Genomic DNA, 21,845 nt, shown 5'->3' with positions numbered 1-21,845 from the left:
TTTTTTGTCGGTTCCACATACATAGAGATGGGTGGGAGAATATGCACAAGGAAGGATATACATGACTCCACTACTGCCTTGTGTGTAATAATCCTAAATCTGAAGCTATTACCAGAAAGTCAAAAGGATTAACAGTAAAGGAAAAGGCCAGTGTCCTTTTTGGTTATGGAAGCTTCAGTTTTAAAACTGCTTTTTGCATTTAAGTTCTAATTGAATATTGTACGTTCACAGATATTAAAAATACTTTTAGTATTACCCAATTAAAACTAATGTGTAGGAAATCATGAATTCTAATAGCAAATTTCACCCTTCTTTCCTGGTCCTGTGTTAGCTTATTTTCCATCTCTAAATCCATTTTCACATTTTGCATCCTTGGGGCACATGGAGAATGTTTAATTTATATTTGGATTCTTATGTTCTACCCAATTCTATTTTTTATAGCTCAATTTCTATGATCCTAAATGTTTACTTTTACAGTTTTACATTTGAGACTACCATATGAATTAAGACACCTGTATGAGGTTAAAAAACCTGTCCCCCACCATGATTTTTTTTTTTACTAATTGCCTTAAAATTTTTTAAGCCACATTTGATTGCATTTTTAAGTATTTTGTGTCTATAATCAATAGCTGATACAATCAATGAACAGTGCTTAATTATGCTAGTTTCTTTAGTAGTGCATTTATTCCTGTGTTTCTGTAACTTCTGGGATCAGACCTTTCACATGAAACAGTGTAATCGAGCCACTTTCTGGGCATAAGGTGGTGATATGGAAGAGGTTCTCTGAGAACATAGGAAGACCTACCTTTTAAAATATGTTGGTGAGAGTTAGATTCTGAAAACACCTGCACATTATTATTAAAAAGTCTTCTGTGGGGCGCCTGGGTGGCGCAGTCGGTTAAGCGTCCGACTTCAGCCAGGTCACAATCTCGCAGTCCGTGAGTTCGAGCCCCGCGTCGGGCTCTGGGCTGATGGCTCAGAGCCTGGAGCCTGTTTCCGATTCTGTGTCTCCCTCTCTCTCTGCCCCTCCCCTGTTCATGCTCTGTCTCTCTCTGTCCCCAAAATAAATAAAAAATGTTGAAAAAAAAAATTAAAAAAAAATCTTCTGGAAGAGATGAATTTGGAACAGTACTTGGCCCAGCTAGAGCCTAGAAACAAGAAAGACTTGGGAAAACTTTAGTAAAAGTAATAAAATGGGAAAAAAAAAATTAAAGTGGCAAGTTCAATGACTTAATATAGTTCAGTTCTTGTGATCATTTTCTTCTAAAGCATTTCATCAAGATTGAAGAAGTAGAATTAAGTGTTTACATGCTTGGATAAATTACTTAATAAAAAAATAAGGCCTTAACAGTCTTTAATCTTATATATTATCTTGAGAAACTAAGTAGTGGCAAATCCTTAATTTGTATTTTCAAATTTTGTACTGAAGGAAACTGAAACCTGGAAATACTGTGCCTTCCATAAAATCAAAAAAGAATAATTTTGGAATTCAGAAAAATTACAGAATCAATATCCCAGACCAATTTCTAAAGTTGAAGTTGGTCTTTCTACGTTACAAACCCAAGGTACGAGGTAAAATACTTTGCGAAACATGCTAATAACTGGCAAACCAGATAGAAGAATTAAATTGTTTACATGTCAAATGCTTGTGGAATCTAATGCTTCTCAAGTTGCCTCAGCTCCTGGGAACGGTGCAGGCGGACCCCTCATAAATAGGGAGGCATGACCTAACTGCTAGTGTCTTTTACCTAGGATAGTATCTGGTATATAGAAAGTATTCAGTAAATATCTGTGTTGAATAAATCAAAGTACCATCTAGGTTCTATCTCATTCCTTCTCTTGCCTGCTTTTAAAACTGTGCATGCTTTGAGTGAGAATTCCAAAGTAATTTGAGGTATTTGTCAAATGGCACCCACCTAGATTTTCTGTTTCAGAGCATTTTATGGCTTTTCTAAATGAAAATAATTAAGTGGGAGGTATAAGATACTGTTAGCTGAGGTATAATGGAGTGCTTTTAATGGAGACACTGTACTAAATACTGGGACTGGTCGTATGTGGGAGGAACTCAAAGTTCTCAACCTCTTGGACCTCCAGGAATATGGACAATGAATGCACACTAATAGTGAAATGATTATTATGACAGAACTGTTTTGCAAGCCAATGATGGGAAGGTTTGAATGTGTTACTTAGAAATCTCTTGTTCTTCCCTTTAGATATTATTACCTAATGGGAGTAGTTTTCAAACATTTTTTTAAGTCACCCATTTTTTTTTTCAACGTTTTTATTTTTATTTTTGGGACAGAGAGAGACAGAGCATGAACGGGGGAGGGGCAGAGAGAGAGGGAGACACAGAATCGGAAACAGGCTCCAGGCTCTGAGCCATCAGCCCAGAGCCCGATGCGGGGCTCGAACTCACGGACCGCGAGATCGTGACCTGGCTGAAGTCGGACGCTGAACCGACTGCGCCACCCAGGCGCCCAGTCACCCATTTTTTAAAAAGTATTTTGACAACCTATATGCTCCTCCTTCCTTTATAAGTTGACATGTTAACTTTTCCATTATAAATGTAAATAGTTGCAAAGGACGAAATTTTCAGTGTACTGTCAGGAGAGACATTTAAAAATATTGCATCACTCCTTTGTATATCCAGTGTTACCTAAATGCACAGATACTTTGAATTCCATCTTGAGCCATTAAAAAAAGACGCGAACAAGAATTTCTTTAAAAATCAGACATATTTTTCCCTTTTTCTACTTTGAGTTCATAAACTTTGTAATATTTATGTCCTGTAGTATGTCTTAAAAGTCTTTTATCACCTCAAATTTAATTAGAAAATTCCTTTGACTTAATTGATAAAAATTTAAACTGAAGTTATGGTTGCAATTGTCATTAGTACACAATTGATCAAAAGAACACAAATTTAGAGGATTCATTAAATAAATAAAAAAAAACCAACCTTAAATGCAGGGTTTACTGAAATGAACGAATGTAGTATGTTCAATTAGCTCATAAATCTTTAGTTGAACATTAGTTATTGCTAGATGCGGGGGAGCTCAGAAGCAACTTTAATTCTGGTTTTCATTTTTAAGGATATGAGTCCTAAGGAACCATGGAAACAGAAGTTTGTCTATAGCAGTGGCACTCACTGCTGTGGCACTTTTTCAAGTTAAATGACCATGTGATATTTATTTTGGACATTTATCAGCAAAACATGTTTATCAGCCAACAGCACTGCTTGGGATTGGATCCTCTAATTGTATTCAAAGCAAAACATTTGGACATACCTGACTTGTAGGAAGATATTACCTGTTATTAAAGCTATTCATTTTCTTCATAATCAATATCAAAATTTTAATATTTCCTCTTGGTGGGTGCCTCAGAAACTTGTTACACACTAGGATGATGTTATTCCTTTCTTTTGTAAAATAGAAAAAGAGATTGTGAAAAAGGAAATAAGAAGGTCCAGTGTGAATGATGCTTTTTTATTTCAGGGGGTGTGTGGCAAATCAGTTTTAGAAAAGAGTACATACAGTTTAGGCAGGCTTGAAAGTTGATTTCCTTAAAACTGACCATTTCCCCTTACTACTTGGAAATTCCACATGTGCCCCCAGGGCATTTGTACCCCATTTTAAAGGCAACTGCATTAAGGTATCAAGAAAAAGGATAACTGAATTCTATTACAGACAGCTAGTAATAAAATATCAGGTATTGGCTCAGTCTTTTATTTGTATCACCAATCCATTATATTTAATGTTAGAACTTGAAGTATCAGGCATATTTCATTTCTTTATGAATGCCCCCTTGTGCCTTTTATAAGAAGCAAAATATTTTCAATGGATCAATAGAATACATGGCAAATATAATACATATCCAAAGGCATTATAGTTATAAATTCAATAAATGTGCAGTGAACACACTGGGATCATTTTGTGGCTCTAAATTAAACAGCTCCATTTATAAGATGAAGACTGCTATAAAATTGTATTTCCTATAGGAAAAGAATTATAAGATTCTATGAGTTCAGATATGAAAGCTGGAATAAAATGGAATATGCTTTTACCTCTTGAGAGGTCTCATGGATATTGCAATGTCTTACAGAGAAAAGGAAACATCTTTAGATGCTAAAAGCATTTCATATTGAAGGAATAGTGATTAAATGCAATTAATCTATACTAGTATCTCTAATAATGGTCTAGTATTCTACCTTCCTATAAAGAAGAGGATCAGAAATGAATTTAATCCTCAGTAAATTTATATATGGACTTAACACAGTTCTTAGTACTTATCTTTGAATATACATGTGTTCATTTATCTGAGCCTCAGTTTTCTCATCTGTCAAACGCGACAGATGATTTCTAACCTCCCTAGTAGCTTGACCTATATCAGTCTATTATATTATGGAAATTTATACTTCACATAGTAATGAAAGAGATTTGTGGCTGATTTTTTATATCTCTGGATTCAGAACCCAAACTCCTCACTATAGTCCACTATAGAAAAAATCCAAGTGAGACCAAAGCTTTTTCTTGGATTTACTAAATATTTGTGACAGCTACCTTCATCTCTGTTTATAGTTTGGTTTAATTTATGAGTATGACCAAAAGCTTCATAATTACTTTGTCTTACATGCAAATAAAAATCTATCCATGATGCTAGGATTTGATATGAAGTGGGAGTGGATAATTAAATTTAGTTCAGGGGAGTGAGATGGTGTGTGTGTGTGTGTGTGTGTGTGTGAGAGTGTGTGTGTCTCATGAAAAATATGAGTTGTGTGTCAGTCTGGGCATGTCTCAACGTGATATTTCAAAAGTGCTCTTACATTAAGGCTTTGAGGAGCTTCCCCATTCTAAGGAACAAACAGTTATATATGTGTTCTTTAAGGCACCATTTTCAAGGGAAGGGGAATTTTTCAATGTACAGATATCTTTCCGAGATTGTCTACTATCTCAGTCCTGTGGATTCATAACAGAGGCCACTGAACAGGATCTTGAAATAAAAACATTAGTAAAACCTAAATGGACTGTTTCATTGGAAGCACTTTTCATCATTTTGGTGGAAGACATTGGAACCCTAGAAGAAGGCATCTATGGTTTTCGCCTTCCTCTTCATGGCCTTCCTCTTCATGGCCTTCCTCTTCATGGCCTTCCTCTTCATGGCCTTCCTCTTCATGACCTTCTTTTAAAAAACTTTTACTGTTTATTTATTTTTGAGAGAGATGGAGAGAGATGGAGAGAGGGAGCATGAGCCAGGGATGGGCAGAGAGAGGGGGAGACACAGAATCTGAAGCAGGCTCCAGGCTCTAAGCTGTCAGCACAGCTGACACACACAACCCAACATGGGGTTTGAACCCATAAAACCAGGAGATCATGACCTGAGCTGAGGTCAGATGCTTAACCACCTGATCCACCAAGGCATTCCTCTTCATGACCTTCTTGATGACCTGTCAACATTGTGGTGAAATCATCACATTTAAGGTGATCTTCAAGTGAGAATGGTCACTTTTGACATGGCCTTTGCAGCAGCCATCATGGTAGATAACTGTGCTTTCCTTTCTTATCAGAGATTAGCTAGAAACCCACTCAGACCCATGTCAGATTTGCGATAGGAACTCCCAGAGAGCTTAGAGAAGACATTTGAGAGGACTGCATCTTTCACAGACTGTCAAACTAGAGAGATACTGTTTTCTATTGATGTTTTTCTGATTCAGGTGATTGTCTTTCTCCTGGCATGGCCCAAACTGCTATAAAATTGTTGTTTAGCAAACTGAGGGTTGATGGGGGGGGGAGGGGGGTGGGTGATGGATATTGAGGAGGGCACCTTTTGGGATGAGTACTGGGTGTTGTATGGAAACCAATTTGACAATAAACCTCATATATTGAAAAAAAAATAAAATTGTTGTTTAGGGTACACTTGTGTAGTGATAGAAAGCTATAAAAATAGAGCCAAAGGTTACAAGTTTTCTTAATGTAGGTGAAGGATACAACTTAATGCACAGAAGTAGCACCATTCTTAGCTGATGGCAAGCTTTATTACTTTCAACCCCCTCCCCCCCAAAGTAGATACTGGATCCTGTTGGGGTCTCAAGGAAGCTCTTTGTGTCCTCTCCTTAAGGATATTAAATCCTCTTTACCCCTCCCAATTTCTTGGAGATTTTGGCCATGTACCTGATTGACTTCCAGCTTCAAGGAACTTGTAAGAGTCCAGGCTTTTCCCTGAGTGCCTCTTGAGGGATTCAGATGTCATTTTCCTAATATGACTTTGCTTAGCAGGTGGTGGTGTCGAACGTACTAGAGATATATTCTTAAAAGACTGATTTTCTCATTTCTGTAGAATTCTATGTTCCTAGCATTTGATTTTCTGGGAGGTATTAATACACAGTGAACTCTTGAACAACATGGCAGCTCAGGGCACTACTACCCTGCACAGCTAAAAATCCATGTATGGGGTGCCTAGGTGGCTCAGTCAATAGAGCATGCAACTCTTGATCTTGGGGTCATGAGTTCAAGCCCCACATTGGGGTGTGGAGCTTACTGAAAAAGATCCACATATAACTTTGGATTTCCCAAGAATTGAATAGCTTGTTGATCAGAAGGCTTACCTATAACATAAACAGTCAGTTAACACGCATTTTGCGTGTTACATGGATTATATGTTGTATTCCTACAATAAAGTTAAGCTAGAAAAAAAGTATTAAGAAAATCATGAAGAGAAAATAACACTTGCAGTATTATACTGTATTTATATATTTAAAAAAAACCCTGTGTGTTCAAACCTGTGTTGTCACCTTTACAAAGTTGGGGGATTGCAGGACAGAAAATAGAATGTAACAAAAACAATCTAATTATTACAAATGTATGAAACAATTTTACTGAAGTGTGTGAGGGGAAAAAAAGCGTGGACCTAAGTAACTCTAGCCTGTAAGACAAAGGCAAAAGGAACTGTACGTAAGCACTGTATGCTGGTTGATAAAGTTGTCTCTGGTGGGTGTGTAGGGGAGCTATTCTTATACTGCTATACATGTGTAGGGGAGTTGGATAGTTGAATAAATGTATGGCAGACGATGGGATCTGGTTTTCTTGCTGTTGTAGTGGAAGGTTACAGATAAGGACAGGAGGATGAAATGGTCTATGTGTTAATGGATAGGAGTTGGAAAATTAGTATGCACCTGTGTTTTAACATATGTACATGTAGTTAGATACATTTATAGATACATGTATTTGGGATAGTGTGCATATATGTCCTTGTTTTGACAATTAAGAGAGCCTGGAAACAATGACATTTCAGTGGCAACCAGCACACTTAGTGTTCAGATCTTGGTTTTTAATACCATTTTCTAGTAAGTGGAACCAGGGTTCCTGGGAAGAATGTCTAATTCTAAGACTGGGATAAGCAGTCTAAGTAAGATGAACCTGAAGCATCTTTTAGTGCCAGGATGGTAAGGAAGTTCCCCGGAAAACCCCACAGTGATGAGAGTATGTGAAAGTACACAGGGGATAGTTGAAAGAGCTCCCAGTGGCCAAAGCTGGAACAACTTAGCCATCAAAAATAAAGTATTATTGGAGAAGAATCCAAAGTACAAAATAAATACCCATGAGTCCACATTGATATATAAGAATAAATAAATGGAGGAGAAGGGACAAGGCAGAATTCCAAATAATTTATGTAGACAATCTACCTTCAAGGAGGTGGCATATAACTTCCAACTCAAACGTGGGCTGAACAAATTAACCTTTGTGAAGAATACAGTATGCAAAGGAGGGAAAAAGGAGTAACTTTGCAGTGGAGAACCCTAACATCACTACCTCATCTAGATGATCAAGATTAATGTTAAATCGCATGATAGCATTTACCCTTGATATATAAGAATGGCACTGCTCTGTGGTCTTCTTCCCCAGAACTATAATTTCGGTCGAATTATGTGAAAGACATTAGACAAACCTCAGTAAATGAACATACTGAAAAATATGTGATCACTAGTACCCTAAACCTTTAAAGTCATCAAAAATAAGGGAAGTCTGAGACACTGTTACAGCCATAAGGAGCCTAAGGAGACACAGTTTCTAAATGTATTATGCTATCCTAGATAGGGTCCTGGAACAGAAGAAGTTACGGACAAAACCAAGGAAATTTGAATAAAGTATAAACTTTAGTTAATAATGTATCACTATTGTGTGTCAATTTTGACAAATATGCTGTACTAATATGTTAATAATACAAGGTAGGTGGGGGATATAGGAGACTCCTGTATTTTTGTAATTTGGGAGGAAATCTAAAACTATTTAAAAAAAAAAGTTTATTAGGCTAAAAATCACTTGCATTATTCAATGTTCATTGGAAATACAAGCTTTATTTGTATTAAAACTTACCAGCCATATTTATCACAAGTGTTCTTTAAAATTTTTAAAAAAATGTTTATTTTTGAGAGACAGAGCATGAGCAGAGAGCATGAGCAGAGAGAGAGGGAGACAGAGAATCTGAAGCAGGTTCCAGGCTCTGAGCTGTCAGCACAGAGCCCGACATGGGGCTCAAACTCATGCGAAATCATGACCTGAGCCAAAGTCCAATGCTTAACCCACTGAGCCACCCAGGCACCCCTATGACAAGTACTAAGTTAACCAAATATCTACAAGTGGGTTAGAGGAAGGTTGCCACTGTATCAAAACATGGTGTTCCACCCCCTCCCTCCACCCCCCATCCAGGTAGAGGGAGCATATAAATTTAATAGAAGCACATTTGTGTTACAAATAAGTGCTGTGCTGTTAATCTCCTTAAGGATAATAGAGTTGATAGGCATGTTCAATAGAGTGTACAGATGTCTATTGTCTGGGTGTCACCATGTTAATTTGTAGGAGGTCTAGCGTATAGCGGGTGCAAGAGAAACAGAGATTCAAGATTTCAGGAAATGACTTCGAATGCCTATTGTAACTAGCTTTGCTCTCTCACTGGTTCTGACAGAGCTTTCTGGAGGAAACTTCAAGGATTAGGTAAAGTGAATGGCTTTGTTCTTCACCCAGAGCAGATTCCCTTTCATTTGTTTTATTATTTAAACTATTTGCTCTTCCTTTTGCTCTGGTATTCTCATTTTACTCCTTTTACAATTGCCCCACAGTTCTTAAATATTCCCTTGTTTCTTTCTTTGTTCTCCTTGCATTTCAGTTTTGGAAACTTCTATTTATATAACTTAAGACTCACTGATTTTTTTCCCCCCCTTGGCCATGCCCAGTCTGTTAATGAGACCAGGGAAGCCATTCTTCACTTTTGTTAGTATTTTTGAGTTCTACCATTCTATTAAAGTTTCTTCCCTCTCTGTGCTTACATTACCTGTCTGTTGTTAGATGTCTGCTTTTTCCATTAGAGCTTTTAACATCTCCATCAGTTATGATTCCAAGCTTTCGGCCATATGTGAGTCAGGTTTTGATACTTCGTTTTTCCAGAGTGTGTTTTTTGCCTTATTTCTTGTTAGAGAGCAGGCAATGAAGGGTTGGGTAAAAGCAACTCATATACATACTCTTCTAGTGTGAGGTTTAGGTTTATCTGGTTAGGAATTAGGCTCTGTTTGCTGTGGCTACGGTGTCAAAGGCTCAAATTTGAGTTAGAGTCTTTGTTTTTGTCTTCACTGCTGTCTTTGAATTTTTCTAAAGACTTTTTAAATAGGGTCTGGGGCTGGTTCTTTTAGCTTTAATCTCTGTGATCGCATCTGAACCCTTAGTGATGAGTAAGGGGGGAGAGGAACCATTTTATATGATTAGGTCTCAGTCTTTCAGTGACCTTGAGTTCTGTCTTTCCCTTTTCCTACATGTAAGGCTACTGTGGGCTTAAGATGGATATTGCCTTGATCCCATGTGGAAGGCTAGAGGGAGCTGGAATTGGAAATTTTCCTTCCCCAAGGTTGATTAGACTCTGGCAAGAAGTAGGCATTGTTAAGGAGAACAGAGCTCTGGGTGTATTTCAAAACAGTAATTTTCCTTCGTCAGACCAGAGCAGGAAGGGAATTTTTCTGTAGTTTTCAGTGAGAACCTCAGGAAAGTGTGAGGACTCCCCAAACTAGGCCTCCTCAGAATGTTTAACTCTCAAACTAAGCCACACTGAGCCTCCAAGAACCAGTGCTTCAAACATAGTTCAAAGTGTCCCCATGGATATTGGCTCCAGCTGTGGGCTTCTGCCTCTGGGCTTCTGTTGCCAGTAAGCTGTGATTCTCTGTATATGCCTGTGGTTTCAGTTTTGGGGCAGCACTTTGCCCTGTGACCTTAATTCTCTGGTAGATCTAAGAAAAGCTGTTCATTTTCAAGGTGGTTTGTTTTTTTCCCCCTCCCCCCCCCCTTTTTTTTTTCTTGTGAGGATGGAAGTGACATTTTCCAAGTTTCTCTGCATTTGGGCCACCAACTGGAAGAATCATTTGTATTAGATATTCAGGGATTTTTTGGGGGGTTTGCTTCTGGTACAATTTTGCTTGAAATTGAAGATGTCAGTGCTAAAATTTAATGCATGAAGAATCTCTCTGAAGCTTTGTGCTAGGTCTATCCTAGTCTTGATCCAGTGGGTGTGGTCTGTCTTCATGGTGGCAGCTGTAATTTTGGTGAGCAGTGAAGGAACTCTGTCTTAGGTCATTTACCAGAGATAAATCTTTGGCTTTAAATAGGTTTTAAATATTAAGTGTGGATGCCTATGTATGTAGTGGCAATACCTGAACAACAGCTAAAGTAATTATCATGTTATCAAGAAAGCAAATTTGCAATTGTTTAGTATATGTAGCAGTAAAATTAATACAACAGCAGTTGTCAGATAATTTGAGCAGTGAATTTATAGGAGTAATTTTAATTTACATCCAGCATTGCAGGAAATTCTTAGCAATTTATATTTGATTAGGCTTAGGAAACAACATGGACCACATCCTCTGGAATTTTTTGTAGTAGCGAAAATGAACAATTAAAACCCAAAAGAAAGGGCTAAGAATTTGATGCAGTATATTTGTCTTGTGAGAGTTAAACCCAGTGAATTACTTGGTAATAATTTAAAAATACAATGATAAAATTTTTACTTGTCTGTTATATAATTGTAGCAAATTAATTTGTCCTTGATGAGGGAATTATGAGGTTTTGTGCCTTAGACGTCCCTGTGTCTCCCAAGTCAGTGACGCAGATGTCTCTTTTTCAGATGTTTTTCTATTCAGGACACAATTACTTCTGTCTTGAAATAGGAATTATCTTTTAATGAACTCCATTTAAATTTCTTTTCCCTACTTTTGTGTTCATCTCCTTGAATAACAATCTCAGAAAATATTAACTTGTATTATTTCACAGTTGCATCCCCAACACTATCTTAATGTAATCTCGCCATATTTATTCTGCTCTTTATTGGTTTGCACTCTTCTTCCTCAAGTCCTCATATGCAAGTGTAATGAAAAAGCTCTGTTTACTCTCTTTTTCAGATCATTAATGAATGTTAACTGGCTCAACACCAATCCCTGGGCACTACAGTTGATAGGATCCTTATTGTGACAGACTGGTATTTTTCATTCATGCCCCATTGTTTGCGTTCCTCTTGACAGTTTGCAGTCTGTTCAGGAGCCGTCCTATCAAACTCAGTTTGAATGGATTTTTAAAGCTTTGGGAAGTACTGTATCAAATGTTTTATCGAAATCTAACACCAAGGGTATCTATTTTGTAGCCCATAGTCATTAATTAAAAAAACATTAACCAATCACATCAATCTAGACTAACATCTAGAATCACATCCTTATGGACTAACGTTTCCTGTTCCTTTCTGACTGTTGGTAGGAGGGGACAGACACATCATTTTAGTGTTCTGTTTATTGCAGATAGTCCATAAAGTAAGATGGTTTGTGTGAAACCTTCCAGGTGATTAGTTACAGAAAAGTTACTGTAAATGAATGAGAGAATCCCTAAAAATCCTCTGTCCTTTGCTTAGCTTTATACCCTCATTAACTTGCCCCAGCCCAGCAACCACACTGACCAAATTTTTAATAAACAATTTAGATCAGGGTTTATTTAGCACATTACATCCTAAATCTATCCATGCCTATTCATGTGCATGTGGTCAATGGCTGCTTTCTTCCTATGATTGCAGAATTGAATGGTTTTGTGCCAGGGACCCTATACCCCCAAAGCCTAAAATACTTATCATCTGTCTTATTACAGAAAAAAATGTGGATTCTTGATTTAGATTATGATTAATAGTAATGATAATGCTTATTATAAATTGCCGCCAGTAAGAGAAAATTGTGGATAACAGTAGATCTGGGATGTGTAATTGGAGAACAGACTGCCTAGGCTTCTGTGAAGTGTATCCTTTCATGGGATAGTATTTCTGAGGTCATATAGCGCTACTGAATCATAGAATCTATGATAGCGAATAAATTCAGATTTACTAACATTGTCGAATTCTGGAACTAATCCGAAGTCCAACTCCTGAAACGGCACAAATAGAATGTCATGGCTGTCAGATGAAGTGGTACATATAATACATGTCACAGGAAATGGAAGACGTAGGTGTAGGTGGACATCCAAGTATAATATGCCAGATAAACTCTCATACCTTCAGTCTCCCATCCATCCATCCATCCATCCATCCATCCATCCATCCATCCATCTGTATGTATGTACGTATGTAAGTACATACATAAACGCTCATACATTCAGTCATTTGAAAAACATTTAATTGTCTGTTAGATTCCAGCCACTGGAGCCTAACAGACAGGGAGAATCTTAAGCAGACTACATGCTCAGCGTGGAGTGTGATGTAGCCCCGATATCATGATTGTGAGATCATGACCTGAGCCGAAATGAAGAGTTGGACGCTGACGCTTAGCTGTCTGAGCTACCCAGGCACCCCTGTACTGTTTTATACAAGATGATCATAAAGAATCGTGAAGGAGAGAGCAAGCCAAACAGGTGTATTTGTGAAGAGCATTGGAGTTAGAGGTAAAAGAAAGTGTGAATGTCCTGAGGTAGTGGTGGGTTTGACATGTTGGGTGACCAGTAGGAGGACTGTGAGATCTAAGGAATGAATAAAGGAGATGGTGGCCAGTAACGAAGTTTCATTGGCTACTGTAAAACTCTGGAATTTTCTCTGAGAAGGAAACCATGAGAAGGTTTCAAGTTGAGAGATGACCCTATCTGACTTGAGTTTTATTAGGACTGTGGCTGCTGTGTGGAGAATGACCACAGGGCCTATTGGGGAAGTGGGAAACCACTTAGGAGATAATTACAATAGTTTGGTTCCTTTTACTCCCTGCTACCAAATGGTGATTTGGTGGCAAGCTGCAAAGGTGGAGGTGGGGAGTGAGCATTCTGAAAGTGTTTTCAAGATAATATCCTCTAGACTTTCTGATAGATTTGATGTAGAATATGACAGACGAGTCATGGATCTTGCCAGAGTTTTTGCTCTGAATACTGGATGAAGGAAGTGCCATTTACTGGGGGTGGAAGAGACTGTGGGGGGGGGGGCAGGGTGAGGGGCAGAATCAAAAACTTATTTTTTTTTTTTTTACTCTGACACATAAATTTTGACCAAGAAAGCTGTCCTGTTTTTGTCAGTGAGGTAGCTGTCCTGTTTTTGTCAGTAGACAGATTCACCTGGGATTGAACAATGTTATCAACCATTTGCAAGATCTAAATCATAGAGTCAGGATATCGTGACTCATTATGGGAATTATTAAGTATTTTTATAAGGGGCAAAGATAAGACCATCTTTAAAAAGTGAAAATACATGAACATTAGTAACCATCTGTCAAAATGTAGCTTTTTTGGGGGAAGTCTTTGTATCCCAAAAGATTGCTTTTTTGTGTGTTAGCATTTCAGGTGAAACTTACACACTTACACAATTACACTTACACAATTCAGTGTAATGCTTATATTTTTGGTGAGTGCATTTGGCTATTTTTAAACATTGATAATTGGCAGAGTGGTGGATTCAAGTCTGCTTTAGACTCTTTCCTCCTAGAATCTGCAGTCAAGAAGGAAAGTGTGGAGGAGACTTGACTTCTGGTGAGTTCCTCTTCTTCCTTCAAAGTAAGACTCTCTCTTCTTGGCTCCCTTAGGTTAAAAGGGTCCAAAGAACATACATACAAGTTTTTGTTATATGTCCCTCATTCCCAGATATTACTTTTATAGATTAGAACCAAGATTGCTCATATGCACTTTATTATTATTTTTAATAGCTTATTAAGGTATAATTTATATACAAAAATTACAGTATTTAATGTATATAATTTGAGTTTGGACAAACACCCATGATGCCATCATCACAGTGAAGGTAATAGACATAAGTAACACCACCCAAAATTTCCTTGTGTTCTTTTTGTTGTTGTTGTAGAAACACTTAACATAATATCTACCCTCTTACCAAATCTTTACATGCACAATATTGTTAACTATAGGCTGTATGTTCAATACAGCAAATCTCTAGAACATATTCATGTAACATAACAAACTTTATTGGAGGTTAATTTTTGACCTTGAAGTCCCTGGATACACTTGAATGTAAATAAAGCATAAGAAGACTAAAGGCCTTGATTAAAAAACAAAACAAACAAACAAAAAAAACAACAAAAAAAAAAACACACCACTCAGTCTTGTTTTAATGAAACAGTAGTATATTTCCATTTTGGAAAATAACTGTTTTTAGGAAATACACATCAACTTGTATATACTGTCTTTGAACCAGACAAAACTCAGTTGGGGGCTGCCTGAGCAGCACACAGAAGCAATGACTCTGAGTCAAGGCTCTCAGGTCATTGTCAGCCCTGCTGCTAACTCGCTTTGTCATGTTTGGCAAGTCACTTCCCCTCTCTGAACTTTAGTTTGCTCATCATGGGCTCAGGGAATAATTGGGTTTTAATAAGTAGTCAAATTATATGACCCCTAATATTCTCTCCATTTCTAAAGTACTGTCATTTCATAAATAGCGCTTTGATACAGGACAAAACTGTACTGTCCCATGCATCCCTAAGTCTCAATATAAGTGGCGGTTCTGGAAGAATTCCCCAGGAGAAATGGTTTTACACAAGGAAAAACCTAATTCAAAACTGGCATAACCACCTTACACTGATGGCAAATCAAAAGTGTTATATATGTATGCATAAGGCACCTGTATAGATAATGATTTCTCAGGAAGACTTTTGTTTGTTTTTTGATTATCATTTATTTATCTTTTTTGTAAATTACAGGTCATAGAAAATCCACTTCCTCTGCCTTAATATACTCTCTTAATAGGTATTTAACTTTGAAATTTGTAAACTTTCTGTGTGAAAGATAGTGAACAGAGTTTCTGGGCAATTTAATAATTGGTTTATGGAGAATAATGCTGTGTTTATTGTCTAAATTTAGAAATAAGAATACAGATTCAGTATGAAGAGGTTTGGATTGAGTCTGGCTATAAGTAAAGCCAGTGTGCATAAATAAGAGGGCATGGCATGATTACCCCCCTGCAAATACTTTGTACCCGCCTCCCCACTTGGATGATTTTTCATATATGTTGGTGACATTACAGAAATAGGGCATTGCCCTGAGAAAGACTCTGTTGAATCATACTTGGATTTCCAGAGAGTTGAAGAGCTAGGTTGTTTTGGATGTTGGCTCTGTTCTAGACTTTTATCCTCTGCATATTAACATGGATGGGTTTGGGAAGTTAGCTTTTACCTTGTACACTTTGTAGAGAGGAAAAAAAGGATGAGATTTGAGAGGAGTACTAATGGATTGCATGGGGTGGTTGAAGAGGAATGTAATGGTGCGTGCACCTGAGGAGGTCAGGATCCATTGATCAGATGCTCATATAAGGTGTACTAAAAATGGAGAGGGATTGAGAAGCATGTATGTGTACATGTTGAGAACTTTGTTTACTTTACAGCTTTGACTACTACATTCCTGACATTGCAGTTCCCCTAAACTATTATTTATTCATTCTCCTTAAGAAAATGAGAGTACTCACTTTTTTTTAAAGCAGGTTTTGTTTGACATGGGAAAATATATCAAGTGAAATTGACACTGAGAAAAACATTTTCTGATTTTTAAAGGAATTTAGAAAGAGAAATATTACTATACTTAATACTATAAAAGGGCTAATTCTGACTGAATTAGTTTATAATTTTTATACAATGAAAATACCAAAAGAGTTTTTGAAGGGAAGTAACCAAGCTAATTAAATTGTTCACATGGAAAATGAAGTATGGGATGGGACATATTCACACAGGGATTAATGCAATATTAGAATGATGTACAGTGAGGTACTTGCAATACACTGATGAGTCAGAGCGACCTAGTGCTTGGTTGGATGTGTGAGCCCTGGAGATAGATTGCCTCGATCTGTGTCCTGCCTTTGCCATTCATTACTGGCTGTGGGATCTTGGGGAAATTATTTAGTATTTCTGGGTTTTGTCTTACTTGTTTAATCTAACTATTAAAATAGTGTTTATCTCATAGAATTGATTTAGAAATTAAATGAGTTAACACATACAAAGTGTTTAAAGCAATGTGAATTAGCAGCAGCATTACCACCTTCATCAGCACCCCACTAATTGGAATAGAAGAGAAAGTCCAGATATAGACCTAAATATATAGGAGAACTGGCATGTAATATGGGTCTATTGAATCAATAAGGGAAGTGTTATATTATAATGGTGTTAAGAAAATTGACCAGCTATCAGGGAAACAAATTGTAGAAACTCCCTCCTTAAAAGAAAAATAACTAATAGGCCAATTATTTGAATAAATAAAAAATGAAGACCGAGTTTCTTACAAAGTGAAATGTATGCTTACATATGACTAAGAAATTCAAATTCTATGTATTTTCCAAAGATACATAAAAAGACCCTTCCACACAAGGACCTGTACACATATATTCATAGCTTTATCCACCATAGCCCAAGTAGGAAACGATACAAATGTCCAACAACAGGTGAATGGATGAACTAGTTATGATCTATCCACGCCATGAAATACTACTCAGCACTAAAGAGAATGAACTACGAAACGTATAATACAGACGAATCTTGAAAACACTATGCTAAATGAAATAAGCCACTGTAAAGACTATATACTGTATGAGTCCATTTATAGGAAAATCTAGAAAAGGCAAAGTAGAGTGAGTGAAAGTAGATCTGTTGTTGGGAGCCAGGAATGGAGGGGGGAGACTGAATGCAGAAAAGGCACTTCTGGGGATAATAGAAATATTTTACGTATTGGTTGTGGTGGTTATATGCTTGCAAGCATTTGTCAAAATTCATCCAAGTGGAAACTTAAAATGGGTGAATTATATGTAAATTACTCTGCCATCAAACTGATTATGTTCAAATTAAGCCCTTAAAGATAATGGCAATTTTAAAACATGTCTCCAATATTGCTATACACTCCTCCTGTCAAAAGGTGGAATCTGTATTCTTCCCCTTGAATCTGGGCTCTTACTGACTGGTACAGTATGACCTAAACCCTGGAGCTTGCATTTTTTCTCTTTTGAGATGCTAATGTTTTGGAACTCAGCCTCTGACCTAAGAGGAAGTACAAGTCATATGGAAAGGTCTCAGTCAACAGGTAGAACCAACTGTCCGATAACATGAGTGAAGAGACTTTTGGGAGGACTCAAGTTCAAGGCATTGTCTGATTGGAATCATAGAAGAGGTCCTAGGTGAGAACTATCCCATGAGGTAAATCTCCAGAGTCACGAGAGACAAGAATGACAGTTGTTGCAATCCCTATCAAAATAACGCCAGCATTTTTCACAGAGCTAGGACAATCAATCCTAAAATTTGTGGATCCAGAAAAAAGCTCGAATAGTCAAACCAATCTTGAAAAAGAAAACCAAAGCAGAAGTCATCACAGTCCTGAACTTCAAGCTGCTTGCAAAGCTATAGCAATCAAGACAGTATCGTACTGGCACAGGAATAGACCCATAGGTCGAAGGAAGAATAGAGGACCCAGATATGGACCCACAAATGTATGGCCAACAAATCTTTGACAAAGCAGGAAAGAATATCCAATGGAATAAAGACAGCCTCTTTAGCAAATGGTGCTGGGAAAACTGTACAGCAACATGCAGAAAAATGAACCTGGACCACTTTCTTACACCGTACACAAAAATAAGCTCAAAATGGATGAAAGACCTAAATGTAAGACAGGAAACCGTCAAAATCCTTGAGGAGAAAGCAGGCAAAAACCTCTCTGACCTCGGCTGCAGCAACTTCTCACTCAACATGTCTCCAAAGGCAAGGGAAACAAAAGCAAAAATGAACTATTGGGACCTCATCAAAATAGAAAGCTTCTGTACAGCAAAGGAAACAATCAGCAAAACTAAAAGGCAAAGGGAGAAGATATTTGCAAATGGCATATCAGATAAAGGGCTAGTATCCAAAATCTATAAAGAACTTATCAAACTCAACACCCAAAAAACAAATAATCCAGTGAAGAAATGGGCAAAGGCCATGAATAGATACTTTTCCAAAGAAGGGATCCAGATGGCCAACAGGCACATGAAAAAATGCTCCACATCACTCATCAGCCGGGAAATACAAATCAAAACCACCATGAGATAGCACCTCACACCTGTCAGAATGGCTAACATTAACAACTCAGACAACAGATAATTGATGAGGATGTGGAGAAAAAGGATCTCTTTTGTACTGCTGGTGGGAATACAAACTGGTATAGCCACTCTGGAAAACAGTATGGAGATTCCTCAAAAATTAAAATTGGAACTGCCCTATGACCCAGAAATTGCATTACTAGGTATCTATCCAAGGGATACAGGTGTCCTGTTTTGAAGGGGCACATGCACCCCAATGTTTATAGCAATGCTATCAACAATAGCCAAAGTATGGAAAGAGCTCAAATGTCCATCGATGGGTGAATGGATAAAGAAGGTGTGTGTGTATGTGTGTGTGCGTGTGCGCATATATGTACACACACGCGCGTGCACACACACACACACACACACTGGAATATTACTTGGCAATCAGAAAGAATGAAATCTTGCCATTTGAAACTATATGGATGGAACTACAGGGTATTATGCTAAGTGAAATTAGAGAAAGACAAATATATGACTCCACTACTATGAAGACTTTAAGATATGAAACCAATGAACTTAAGGGAAACAAATAATATAAAAACAGGGAGGGGGACAAAACATAAGAGACTCTTAAAAATATAGAGAACATACAGAGGGTTGCTGGAGGGGTAGTGGGAGGGGAAGGATGGGCTAAATGGGTAAGAGGTTTTAAGGAATCTACCCCTGAAATTGTTGCACGATATGCTAACTAACTTGCATGTAAATTAAAAAAAAAACTGAAAAAATAAAAGAATGACATTTGTTTTAAGAAGCTATGTTTTGGGGTCATTTATTATGCAGCATCAAGTAACTAGAACAGAAAATCTGGAAGAAAACAGGATATTAACATTTATAAATGGGAGAAGTTTTTCTGTGCATGGTACAAAATGTATAAGCTATCAGAAAAATGAATACATTAATAAAAACTAAATTATTCTACAGTAAAGAAAGTATCAAAATTAAAGGACAAAGTGGGAAAATGTTTGTCACACATACAGTGTAGTGGTACTTGTTTTACTGTATCATGAATACTTACAGATCAAGAAAAACTAGCAACACTAGAAAACAGACATAGAACATAGGTGAAAAATGAAAAGATAAATCAAGCTTACAGCAAAGATGGTTATACTCACACTAGGAGAAATACAAGTCAGTGTTGCAGCACAATACCATTTCATGTGTAAAATTGGTGGAGATAACAAAGATTATCCAAATTATTAGGGTACTTAAATTAGTTCTTCAGTATATTTCTGATGAGTGTGTAAATCAGCTCAACCTCTTTGGAGGGCAATTTAATCCTATCATAATTTAAAATGCAGAGTCATTTTGTGTTAGGTAAATAATAGTGGTTTCACTAAATAAATCTTTATTTTTAATTGGTGTCAGGATTTGCTCGGAGATTTTGTGCCAGGTAGTCAGTCCTTCAGGGATCTAGGCTCCCTCCATGTAGATTCTTTGTAGTATTGTGGGACTTGAAGGCTTTCACTGGATTGTCTGAACCTGGCTGCTAGAAGATGGACTTGAGAGAGAGAGAGAGAGAGAGAGAGAGAGAGAGAGAGAGAGAGAGAGAGAGAGTGTGTGTGTGTGTGTGTGTGTGTGTGTGTGTGTGTGTAGGACTGTGGAGGAGAGTTTGTCTAGGACTGGCAATGGCATATGTTTGTGTGTGTGAGTGTATGTATGTGTGCGTGCTTATATTGGTTAAATGGTCCTGGTATGATACTGGTAGTTAGGGTGATGTAGAAAGATTCACTGAAAATGATCAATTAAACTTGGGAAGTGAACTTATTTTTGTTTCAACATTACACAAAGCTTTTTATTTTTTTCAGCCAACTCTGTCAGACCTTCTCTCTGGATTCCTTCTACATTATCAAGGCAATTTTTAAAAGGTGTCCTTAGTGTCAGAAATCTGCTTCAACTATTTCTGTAATTTGGAAGCTGTGCATTTTTAAATAAAAAAGGAACAGTAAGATATTACTTTCATTTGTGTTAGAAGAAATGAGAAGGAAAAAAATCACAAATAATTTAAGAATATGTATTAATATTTCAGGCCAACATCTTTCATGGAATAGAAACTACTTGTACATTTCTGGTACTTCATGTTTCTCAATATGCATGGAAAAGATACATTGAGATGTATTTGCATAATTGATTTTTTGATCATTGTTAGTAAAACATATTTTGATATCTGTCTTCTAAAAATCCTCTTTTATAATAAGAGACTCAATAGGCATACATTGAGTTTCTTGTATTTATTTGAATCAAAAGCTAAAATTGGTAGCATGACAGGTTTGAAAAAATTACATCTTCCCAATTATATTAAAAAAGGCAATCAGGAAAAGTAGATCTGAAGCATCCTTAGTCAAACATAATTAGGTGCAGTGGTGTAAAATACTTCTTGCTGCTCTCTTTAGTAATACCTGTGTTCTAGTTAAACAGACTTTCACCTACCTCCACACTGCCACATATGCTCATCTTTGTGACTCTGAATATGAATGTTCTTCCTCACATTTTGTACCAGAAAAATAGAACTTACTAGCCAGTGGTCAACTATTAAACTAAATAGAAGAGGATTTTACTAATAAAATCTTATAAAATGTCAAAACATATACTATTATTTTTCTCTTGCTCATACAGAACTTCTGTTTGTCATTTTCCTTTAGATCTTGTGGCTCCTTCCCTCATAGGTCCACCCTGACCCCACGGAATGCTGGATTATTTTCTTCACCCTCTTGGTCTGCCATTGGCATCCCAGATTGTCTTCAGTCAGATCACATGGGTTATGATTAAGGTATGCAACTTGACAAAAAAATTTTCTTTTACCTTTGAAATATTAATGAGAAACCAGTTCTACACATTACATAAAACCAGAAAATAGCGATTCCTAATTAAGATAGTTAATAATTATGCAGTCTTCTGTACCAGGATATGAGTGTACTGAGTTGTCACGTACCAAGGGAAGAACCAGAATTGAGGAAATAGAGAAATTAAGGTAAGAAATCATAAATAGAAAAGATTGTAAGGATGGGCAGAGCAAGGTGTAAACTTTAGTCTGTTCATAAGGTTAGCACAACTGAGAAGCCAGCAGAGTAATAGGACCATGAAGGGTGATGATATAATTTTTTGCCAAACCAGGACGTTATTGAGTGAAAGGGGATGCTGTTGATAAGCATGCCACAATTATAGGCCTAAATTAAGACATTCTGAGGCAAACCAGCTCCCGATGAACATATGGTCACCATAAATTAGGTTGATGCTGAAAAAACTAGACAACAGCAAGAATCCATTTT

The 21,845-nt window shown here is 37.1% G+C and overlaps 1 long non-coding RNA gene across 12 annotated transcripts in view; it reads left to right on the top strand.

The window, feature by feature from the left end:
* Nucleotides 1-21,845, top strand: part of LOC109495729 — a 369,888-nt gene that overhangs the window by 121,839 nt on the left and 226,204 nt on the right. For all 12 annotated transcript variants that reach the window (XR_006592080.1, XR_006592077.1, XR_006592085.1 and 9 more), the window contains one exon: nucleotides 21,219-21,346. This is a non-coding gene — a long non-coding RNA (uncharacterized LOC109495729). The remainder of the gene's footprint in view (nucleotides 1-21,218; nucleotides 21,347-21,845) is intronic.

This window comes from Felis catus, chromosome F1, assembly GCF_018350175.1.
Source record: "Felis catus isolate Fca126 chromosome F1, F.catus_Fca126_mat1.0, whole genome shotgun sequence".
NCBI classification, from domain to species: Eukaryota; Metazoa; Chordata; class Mammalia; order Carnivora; family Felidae; genus Felis; species Felis catus.
Note: the sequence above shows the minus strand (reverse complement) of the source record. Positions and strands in the feature narration are given on the sequence as shown.